Consider the following 12095-nt stretch of genomic DNA (forward strand, 5'->3'; position numbering starts at 1 on the left):
GAAGTATTGATAAAAACTATAAAACAGGGAGTTTTACTCTTTAAAACTTTGGGGGTTTGCATCTCCATGGCCTTATAACCTCTGCAGCTTTTCTTCCCACCACACACAGAGCTGCACAAACAATTTACACTACACCAAGAACACTACACAAATTACAACATATATCCGTACACAAGATCTTACACTTACACTCAGTGTTGTTGCGACACCTTACGAAACGCAACCATAACTCAAGGTGGAAACTAATGTGCCGATGGGTGGCTAGCTTTTCATAGTGAGTGTCAAACGACGTCATCTGGGCACCAAGGTGGACCCAGTTGTATGAAGCCCTAACTTCAATCAATTGTAGTTGTATGTGTGCTTTGCTGGAGTGGTCCATTATATTGCTGGTACTAATGAGAACCATATGTTTGTGTATGGTTTATTGTATTAAAAGGAAGAAGGTAAATCATTTACAAAGGTTTCATCTCTTGATGCACAAGTGCGTTGCAGAGTGTGACACTGCCAAATCAATTACAAACTTACAAGTGGCACCCAGTTGATTGAGGTGACTGATGATGAACAGAGTTGGAAGCTACTAGCCCTTAAGTTTATAGGAAAGTACAAAGTGATGGTGGAACCACATAATACCTTAAATTCCAGCAGTTGATTATCTTCAGCTGTGACTTGGCTGGTATTAAACCATCAGAGGAACTGTCCTCGCAGTCAGTCACTTCTGATCAGAGGATAATGAGGTAGGAAACTGGGTTGATGTACCAACATCCTCACCTATTGTAACGTTTTCTACTCTGACAGTTCCTGAGCAAATAAAAATAGGCTATCTCTCTGTCTGCGATCTTACATACCAAACCCCAGATGCTGTTTCCAGTGTCAGAGTTTTGGTCACACCAAAATTGGTTGCACTAAGGAACAAGTTTGTCTGCATTGCAGCTATAACAGACATGATTATAGCGCTTCTACTGAAGCTGAAAATTATGTAAATTTTAACAATTCACATTCAGCAAGTTTTCGAGAATGCCCCATTTATAAGGAAGAACAGGCAATATTAAGGAACAGAAAGTGTCATTTCCTACAGTTCATCAGGAATGTAGAAATACCTTCACTATGAAGAATCCTGTACAGCCCGCTGTTAGTTTTGTACAGGTTCTTTCCAACAATGTACAAAAGGAGAACGAGTGTACATTGTGCAAAGAAATGACCAAGGTAAAAGCCTCGCTTCTGTTATTGCATTGATGAGTGCAGGTAGGAAAAAATATATTTTTGATGGAAAGGCCAAGAGTGGTTCAACAAAGACCACTTTAGTTGCTACGCCACCCAATAAAATTCCCGCTGCACCAACAACCCAGCAAACTACTAAGATCCCAATGAAGGTATCTACAAAAAAATTGCTGCCTAGTACGATAACTCTGGCCTCCCAGGTTTCCAAGTTCCCACCACCCTCTCAAGGTTTCTTTCAAAATATGGAGGCTGTTGAAGTTCGTGAGGAAGTAAAGCATTCCTAAAAATTATTAATAGCAAAAAGAAAAACTGGATAGTATTTGACAAATAATCTGCATGCAGTTTTGTATACAACAGGAAAAGAGTATTTATGACTAAAAATGTTATTCATTGCGGTCTCCGTTCTTGGCGTGAAGATATTGAAATCCTAATAAAGGAAGAAAATTCTTTAGTACTGTGTCTGCAAAGACTCACCTCCATTCTCAGGATGATATGCCCTTTCACGGATACGTTTGCGAAAGATGCAAACTGAAGGCAGAGGATAAGAAAGTGTGGCTGTTTTCCTACAGGAAGTAGTATTGGCCACCTGGATACAAACATCCCTGCAATTTCAGTAAAGATACTGGCACCATTTAAAATGAATATCTGCAACTTATATCTTTTCCTAAAATCTGATATTGGTGAGGATGAATTGTCTAGTCTTTTTTCACAAATTATTTTACCCTGCCTAATAATTGGTGATTTCAATATCCATTACTACTCTTGATGCTCATTGTCATTTTCTTCCCAAGGCACTATAGTTGATTGACCGAAGCAAAACTTAGATCTCTGCTTATTGAACGGTGGATTGTACACATTTATGTCATCTTTATCAGGTACATTTTCATGCATCGTTCTATTCTTGTGTTCAGCAACCTTATTCCCATGTCTTACCTGACGCATTTCAAAAACTTCTTTGGAAGCGATCATAGACCGATTGTTACCTCGATCGGTAATAGTGATTTGCCTCAGTTAGCTACCCGTATGGGTGGTTGGGAAAGGAGACTGGATCAGGTACAAAGATTCACTTAGCCAATACGACGAAAGTGGTAGCGCAATCCACCAACTTTCCAATTTTGCTCCTCTGATAGTGTAAATGAATATATATATATCCCTCTAACACCTAGAAAACCAAGGTAGCCTGCCCTTTCTTGGTGAAACGAAGAATGCAGGAATGCATTAAGGGATCGTCACAGGGCTTTATGCAGTTTCAATCGTAGGCCTACGACAGAAATGGTCTGCACCTACCACTATGCGAAAGCTGTATTCCGTTGAGTGCTTCGGTGTGCTGAGCAGAAATCATGGTTTATTCAAGTTCGAGTTGGAATGATATCTGAAAGTTTCACAGTAGAAAACGGTATACCACAGGGAATTGTCTGTGTTACTTTATTTGTCGTAGCCATAAATAGTATAACAAATTGCTGTGCGGAAATCCATTGTGTTCCTTATTTCTTGATGATTTTTCTATTTACGTAGCATCTAAAACTTTAGTTACTAGTGGATTGTATCTGTTATGCATCATTGAATTGAAAGTTTAAACTAGGGGCTGATAAGCAAAGCATGTTGGGGAACAACTTTTTAGTTAACAATGTTACATAATCTTATATGATTTTTCAGGGCCGTCCATTTATATTCAAATATTTCAGTATTCAGTAGTAGCTTTCAGCTGCTTATACCATTTGGCATATAGCAGATGGTTACTTTTGTTGTTTTAATTCAAATTACTGATGATTCTTCATCATGGTTTTATTTCACATTTTGGGTTTTTAATATTTATTTAAGTACTATATAAATATTATGTTTGGGCACTGATAACGACACTTTGTAGTGTGCTGGAAAAATAATCATCATTTGGAGTGAATCTTCGACCAACAAGCGATTTCTTCAGGTTTGAGAAATGAAAGTAATCACTGGGAGCCAAATACGGGCATGTGGAAGCACTTTGAAGCATAGGTTAAAGAGTTTTGCAATAAAAACCTCAGACATGTGTGGAGGTGCAATATCATGGTGAAAACACACTTTCTTTTTGGCTAGATGTGGGCGTTTAACCTGAAAGTACCCATCAATTGATCCAGTAGTGAAGTGTAACGATCCTCATATATGCTTTTTTATTGAATTGCAGTGGTTGATTTATGTAATTTTATAGAAGTGTAGGAATTTTTTTATTAAGAGAATACTATTTTACCATTTTAGTTCTTCAGGGCTATAATATTGTTGTACACTAATATGACTTGTCAAAACACTTTAACATGACCGTAAAAAGTCATGTTAACATGAAATTTTTTCTAGGCAAGTCTCTGCATTGGAGATGTTAAAATGATAGTTTAAGAACATGATATACTTACTGGTAAACCATCAGAATTACCTTTCAAGAGAATGTACTGTTATTAATTTACTGCTAGCCATATCACATGATTCCACTGAGTTTCTTAATGATTATAACTTAAGCTCAGTATTGAATCGTAAACAATTGATTGGAATAATTACTTGAGGGAGGTGTGTGTGTGTGTGCTGTAAAATTTTTAAGTAACCAAAATGCTATTGATAGTCCCTGACTTACAGTAGAAATGTCTGTTAAATCATCGTTCATATATGGTAAATACAATTTCTAATGCCAGTTGCATCAATGCTGGGTCTGTAGAGCAATATCCTAGAAACTAAGAAATATTTCCTTGTTGCCATAGCAAATTAATTGAAATGCTGCTTCCTGTAATAATACAGAAGATTATTTATACAATATTGTGAATGCAGAAAATTTTGTGGTTCCCATATATAGCAACTAAGGGATCAGACAAAAAAGGTTTTCAGAAAGTATCATCCAACAAATAGTGTTATTCAAAAGCTAACTTTCTGAGACTACATGGAGTAAATATCCCTGGTTTTGTTGTAGGATATTTTTATTATAAATTATATTTTTTTTGAATTTTCATTTTTAAAATAATTATGTAAATACAAGTATACTCTGACATGTTTAATTGAGACTACGTAGTAGCATGCCCCATGACTTTCTTACGAGAGTATAACTACTCTTCACAACAAAAACATTCTGTTCCATTTTCAGCAGATAATTAAAATACAATAAAGTATAAAAAAATCGATTAAGAAGAAGTTTAAACGTAAAGGAAAAGATTTCTGTATGAATCAGAACATCATTAACCGTTGAAATCTATCAACTGATATTGACACATATGTGTCAATAGAATGATGTAATAAGTGTTAATGATAAAAATAAATACACATGAAAATGTTAAACAATATATGATATCAAATGTAAACAATTCATTTCCTTTTCCCACACAGTTCTCCATGAACAGAAATTTAAAAAAAAATAATTGTGATTGTCAGACACTTTGGCTTACCATAGACTACACAAATCCATGCAGAAGACTGTAATACTAAATGCTTGCAGAAGGGTTCATCGATTCTCATTATTTAACTAAAAAATATTTTAAATACAGTTTATCTTCAAGTTGTAGTTTTATGTATTTTTTTTATCATAGTACTTAAAAAATATTTATTATAAATAAATCATTTATTCATTACAAAACATAGGTTAAAGGAAAGGTTTTAGATAGATACTTCATAGTTCATAAATTTTTATCATGTATAAAATTAATAGTGGTGAAATGCATTTGTTCAGTAAGTAAACTTGAAATTTATGAAATTTGTACATTTACAATTGCAAAATATGTATTTATATGTTCTATGCTCATCTACTTTTATTTTATTATTTGTAATGCTGAAGAAAATTTCAAGTTAAATAAATAGAACATGATCATTCGTCTGGTTGGATAATTTTAGTACTGAAAAGTGGTAACAAATATTAACTTTTCATTATTAGATGTGTTCATTTATTTATACCTACGATGAGATTATACAGTTTTTCATAAATTTTTATTTACAAATACATTTTCATAATTACTTAAACAACTTTTTAATAATATTAAAAATATTATAATATTTAAAATAATATTAAATATAGTAGAATAATATTTTTTTATTATTAAAACATAAATTTCAGGATAGGTGGAAATAATAAGGTTTTTGACTCGATGATGATTCACTTTTGAAAAGCATTAGCATAATCATTCTAAGGTAAAATTTACCATCTTACATCACTAATATTTATTAAATGCTTTGAAAGTGTTTGGTAGATGTAGTTAGATTGAATACAATTTTTTTTTTTGTAATACCAATTTATAATTTTTTCTTATTGATGTTGTACATTATTTTTATAAAGTAATAAATTGATTTAACCCAACTTTCAGAATAAAATACAAGTTATGTGATGTAATTTTCTCATGAAAAGTACAACCATTATTTTGAAATTCAACCTGAGTTTTCTTATAATTCATTCCTTTTTTAACCCTTAATATATGCATTAATTTTTACTAATGACTGTAAGAGATTATTAATTTTATTTAATACTGCAAAAAAAAAAACAGATTTTATGTGGTTGACAGTAAGAGTTTTGCGTATTTTGGTAATTTTTACAATCATGCTTTACGTTAGTTTTCAATAACAGAAAATAGTTTGTTACAGTGCCTAAATCTAGCTTCAAGTATGTTATTCCCATACATGAAAAGCGTGGCACTTTCTATAAACTGTTTTCAAAATATATGATATGTAGCAAAGAGAAATGTTTGAAACTCCACCTAAGAAAGTTTATACTGAATTCAAACAGTAATGTAAATTTTAATATTACTATATAAATTAACAAAAATAATAATAGTACAGCATTCCCAACCCATGACAAAACCTGCACGCTGCCAGAAGTAAAAGATGTAACTTGAAGTAGCCAAGCATGGACCAGTTACTTGCTCATATATTCTGTACCAGATACTGACAATATGTTTATAAGACTCATTTATTATTATCTCAAAAATGTTAATATCCTAAGACAAGAGCAGAAATATTGCTTAGGAACTCACAGATGTAGATTACTGATTGAACAGTCAGTCATTACAGAATCAGCAGCAAATAAACAAGGAATTATTATATACCACTTTAAATTAGTAGAAGGCTTTTGTTTCTGCTCCTTATTCATGGCTTTATGAGTGTTGGAACTATATAAAATGAGCCATTGAATGATTGATCTTCTACAACACTCAACATTATGGAGGATCGTGTCACAAATAAGCCACACTGGTAGGAAAACTGCCCCCAGTCCTATTGACATTAGGATGATTATTTTTCAGCAAGGCTGCTGAGCCCATTGTGATTCTATAGATTTGAATCCCTGTCCACTTTTTGTAGGACTGAATATTGATTGCATTTAGAGTTTGGTGATCAAATATACAATTGTTCATCCCCTCTATGTGGATGACATTAATTATATTATGGCAATGAATAAATCATTATCTCCATCTTACTGAGAAGTCCTCTAGTGACATCCAGATGATTTTTGACTTGAATAAGTATTAAGTTCCCAATCATCAGCAAACGTTGAAACAGTGGCTTTGAAATGAAAGATAAAGGAACCACTGAATTTGTGTTGACATAAATACCTTGGGCATCTCTAGGTAGGTGTCTTCAACACCTACCTGGGGATGGCCAAGGAGTGATGACAGAGTACAATTAACAGCTTACAAAGATCTTGCAGCTTTCAAAAACTGAATGGTAAGATTTTGCTCAAGGTTGTAAACACATATACTACTATTCTAGTACTGACTTTGTAGTCCACCGGGCTGTTCTAGTGGTTAACTCATTATCGAAAATCAGCTGATTTCGAAGTTAAGAGTTCTAAGGTTCAACTCCTAGTAAAGGTTTACTTTTATACGAATTTGAATACTAGATCATGGATACTGGTGTCATTTGGTGGTTGGGTTTCACTTAACCACACTTCTTAGGAGTGGTCAACCTGAGGCTGTACAAGGCTACACTTCATTCACATTTCATCAGCAGTTGATCCAATAACTGTATTTCTCAAGATGAGAGATTAATGATTGCAATGTGAGACTATAGCATTGCGACCAATTACTATAGCAATATCATCCTGAGGGAAGTCAATTTCAGTGACATTTGTAGGAAATTGTAATGAAGCAGCCAAAATATCATTGCTAGTTCCACAGTACTAATGACCACACACTATATCTCTTTGTCTTTGTCAGGTAGTTAGTATAATAACCAAAAGCTTGCCAAACTACATAAGCTGTCTACTGCTATAATCACCTGTCTGCAGTAATATGTTAAAAAATGTTATTCAAACCTAGATTGAAATTACAGAATCATAACAAACAAAACAATTCTTTATAACTGTCCTGATATCAGTCTTAACAGATAAAACAACATACATTACAAGCCTATTAAAGTTGTAGTCACACAATCTTCAGACATATAGTATGAAAAACTAAATGAATACAAACACATTCATTGATGAAATCCAGAATACATGAAAAAAAAGCAAGTTTATATTCAATAATTATCTGCCACAGGTACCATTCGTCAGTCAGAAACTTCATGAAAGCCTCCTTTAGCTACAGCTTCATCTTATTATTTATATTTATCTCTTAAGGTTATTTGTCCCCTCTCTAAATCACGAATCCTTGCTGATGATGAGCAGGCTTGAGTGCTCAGTGATACAGAGTACCTGGACCAAACGTGCAACCACATTGGCATGGTATTTGTTAAGAGCCAGACTAAGGAATGATTCCTGAAAGAGAGCAACAGCCCTCTTTCAGTATCTGTTAAGAGAATAGGTCAGGAAGACTTAAATGGCCATATCAGCATCACTCAATCTTCTGAGTACTGCATAGCTGAAAGCAATGGAAAAAAATACAGCTTTTTTTTATTTTCCAAGAAAATGTATCTCTGCATTTTCATGTAACAAAGATAGAGGTGCCTTCATTGGTAAAATATTCCAGAAGTAAACTAGTCCCTTGTTTGGATCATTGGATGGGGACTGCTAAGGAAGGGGTCACCAGAAAATTAAAAAATAACATTCTACGAGTTGAAGTGTGGAATGTTAGGAGTCTAAAAAAGGTTGTAGTTAGAAAATTTAAAAAGGAAGTGGGTAGGTTAAACCTAAATGTAGTAGGAGTTAGCAAGGTTTGGTGGGAAGAGGAAATCAATTTTTGGTCAGGTGACGAATAATTAACTCAGGGTCAAATAAAGGGCAGGCAGGAGTAGGTTTCATAATGAACAAGAAGATAGGGAAGAGAATAGAGTATTTCAAAAATCTTAGCAATAGAATCATTGTAATCAGGATAAAACCTAAGCCGACAATGATTGTTAACATCTATATGCCTACAAGTGCCCATGATGATGATGATTAGGTAGAGTGTATATACAAAGAAATTGATGAAGCAATTAAACACATAAAGGAAATGAAAATTGTATAATAAGTTAAGTTTTTTAGGCATGCCACAATTGGTATATAATATTATTTATATATAAATAAAATGAAATTCAATCTTATCAACAATTCGCAGAAAACAACAGTGAGATTCTTACATAACAGACATGACTAACCTTATATTATGACGACCAGTTGTGATTTTAACATTTTATAAATTTACATTTTACATAATTTAATTTTAATGATCTCAAATTGAAGAATAACTTTTCCTGAGGATGGTCGAATGACCAAAAGTGCTAGAAAAGAAAACGTGAATGAATTGTTTGCAAGGTTGAATTTCATTTTATTTATATATAAATAAAATGTTATAATAGTTGAAGATTGGAATGCAAACACTGGAAAAGGCAAGGAAGGAAATATTGTGGTGAATATGGGCTAGTAAAAAGAAATGAAAGAGTTATTACAGTAACTAGAATGTGGCCCTTGCAGGTTTCATGTCTATTACCAATATTTACTCAATGCAGAGCAAGTCCTCCTCTATGAATCATGAGACCTTGCCGTTGGTGAGGGGGCTTGAGTGCTCAGGGATACAGAGTAGCTGGACCGAAGGTGCAACCATATCGGAGAGGTATCTGTTGAGAGCCAGACTAAGGAATGATTCCTGAAAGAGGGCAGCAGCTCTTTCAGTAGTTGTTAGGGGCGTGAGTCAGGACGACTTAAACGGCCGTATCAACATCACTCAGTCCTCTGAGTACTGCGCAGCTGAAAGCAATGGAAAACTACAGCTGCTTTTTTTCCAAGAAAATGTGGCTCTCTGCATTTTCACATAGCAATAATGGAGGCGCCTTCCTTGGTAAAATATTCCGGAGGTAAAATAGTCCCCCGTTCGGATCTCCGGGTGGGGACTACTAAGGAAGGGGTCACCAGAAAATTAAAAAATAACATTCTACAAGTCGGAGTGTGGAATGTTAGAAGCTTGAAAAAGGTTGGTAGGCTAGAAAATTTAAAAAGGGAAATGGGTAGGACAAATGTGGATATATTAGGAATTAGTGAGGTTCGGTGGGAAGAGGAAGGCGACTTTTGGTCAGGTGATTTTAGAGTAATTAACTCAGCGTCAAATAATGGGCAGGCAGGAATAGGTTTCATAATGAACAAGAAGATAGGGAAGAGAGTAGAGTGTTTCAAAACGCATAGCGATAGAATCATTGTAATAAGGATAAAATCAAAACCTAAACCGACAACGATTGTTAACGTCTATATGCCTACAAGCGCCCATGATGATGATGAGGTAGAGTGTGTATACGAAGAGATTGATGAAGCAATTAAACACGTAAAAGGAGATGAAAATTTAATAATAGTTGGAGATTGGAATGCAAGCATTGGAAAAGGCAAGGAAGGAAATATAGTGGGTGAATACGGGCTGGGCAAAAGGAATGAAAGAGGGGACCGACTTATAGAATTTTGCATGAAGTATAATTTAGTAATTGCCAACACCCAATTTAAAAATCATAATAGAAGAATATACACTTGGAAAAAGCCAGGCGATACTGGAAGGTATCAGATAGATTATATCATGGTTAAGCAAAGATTTAGAAATCAACTCGTTGACTGCAAAACTTACCCTGGAGCAGACATTGATAGCGACCATAATTTGGTGATAATGAAATGTAGATTGGGGTTTAAAAACCTGAAGAAAAGGTGTCAGATGAATCGGTGGAATTTAGAGAAGCTTGAGGAAGAGGAGGTAAAGAAGATTTTTGAGGAGGACATTGCAAGAGGTCTGAGTAAAAAAGATAAGGTAGAAAATGTAGAAGAAGAATGGGAGAATGTTAAAAAGGAAATTCTTAAATCAGCAGAAGCAAACTTAGGCGGAATAAAGAGAACCGGTAGAAAACCTTGGGTTTCAGACGATATATTGCAGCTGATGGATGAACGTAGAAAATATAAGAATGCTAGTGATGAAGAAAGTAAAAGGAACTATCGGAAATTAAGAAATGCTATAAACAGGAAGTGCAAACTGGTGAAAGAAGAGTGGATTAAAGAAAAGTGTTCAGAAGTGGAAAGAGAAATGAACATTGGTAAAATAGACGGAGCATACAGGAAAGTTAAGGAAAATTTTGGGGTACATAAATTAAAATCTAATAATGTGTTAAACAAAGATGGTACACCAATATATAATACGAAAGGTAAAGTCGATAGATGGGTGGAATATATTGAAGAGTTATACGGAGGAAATGAATTAGAAAATGGTGTTATAGAGGAAGAAGAGGAAGTTGAGGAGGATGATATGGGAGAAACAATACTGAGATCTGAATTTAAGAGAGCATTAAAAGATTTAAATGGCAGAAAGGCTCCTGGAATAGACGGAATACCTGTAGAATTACTGCGCAGTGCAGGTGAGGAAGCGATTGATAGATTATACAAACTGGTGTGTAATATTTATGAAAATGGGGAATTTCCATCAGACTTCAAAAAAAGTGTTATAGTTATGATACCAAAGAAAGCAGGGGCAGATACATGTGAAGAATACAGAACAATTAGTTTAACTAGTCATGCATCAAAAATCTTAACTAGAATTTTATACAGAAGAATTGAGAGGAGAGTGGAAGAAGTGTTAGGAGAAGACCAATTTGGTTTCAGGAAAAGTATAGGGACAAGGGAAGCAATTTTAGGCCTCAGATTAATAGTAGAAGGAAGATTAAAGAAAAACAAACCAACATACTTGGCGTTTATAGACCTAGAAAAGGCTTTCGATAACGTAGACTGGAATAAAATGTTCAGCATTTTAAAAAAATTAGGGTTCAAATACAGAGATAGAAGAACAATTGCTAACATGTACAGGAACCAAACAGCAACAATAACAATTGAAGAACATAAGAAAGAAGCCCTAATAAGAAAGGGAGTCCGACAAGGATGTTCCCTATCTCCGTTACTTTTTAATCTTTACATGGAACTAGCAGTTAATGATGTTAAAGAACAATTTAGATTTGGAGTAACAGTACAAGGTGAAAAGATAAAGATGCTACGATTTGCTGATGATATAGTAATTCTAGCCGAGAGTAAAAAGGATTTAGAAGAAACAATGAACGGCACAGATGAAGTCCTACGCAAGAACTATCGCATGAAAATAAACAAGAACAAAACAAAAGTAATGAAATGTAGTAGAAATAACAAAGATGGACCGCTGAATGTGAAAATAGGAGGAGAAAAGATTATGGAGGTAGAAGAATTTTGTTATTTGGGAAGTAAAATTACTAAAGATGGACGAAGCAGGAGCGATATAAAATGCCGAATAGCACAAGCTAAACGAGCCTTCAGTAAGAAATATAATTTTTTTACATCAAAAATTAATTTAAATGTCAGGAAAAGATTTTTGAAAGTGTATGTTTGGAGTGTCGCTTTATATGGAAGTGAAACTTGGACAATTGGAGTATCTGAGAAGAAAAGATTAGAAGCTTTTGAAATGTGGTGCTATAGGAGAATGTTAAAAATCAGATGGGTGGATAAAGTGACAAATGAAGAGGTATTGCGGCAAATAGAT

Source organism: Lycorma delicatula, chromosome 1 (assembly GCF_047948215.1).
Source record: "Lycorma delicatula isolate Av1 chromosome 1, ASM4794821v1, whole genome shotgun sequence".
Classification (NCBI taxonomy): domain Eukaryota; kingdom Metazoa; phylum Arthropoda; class Insecta; order Hemiptera; family Fulgoridae; genus Lycorma; species Lycorma delicatula.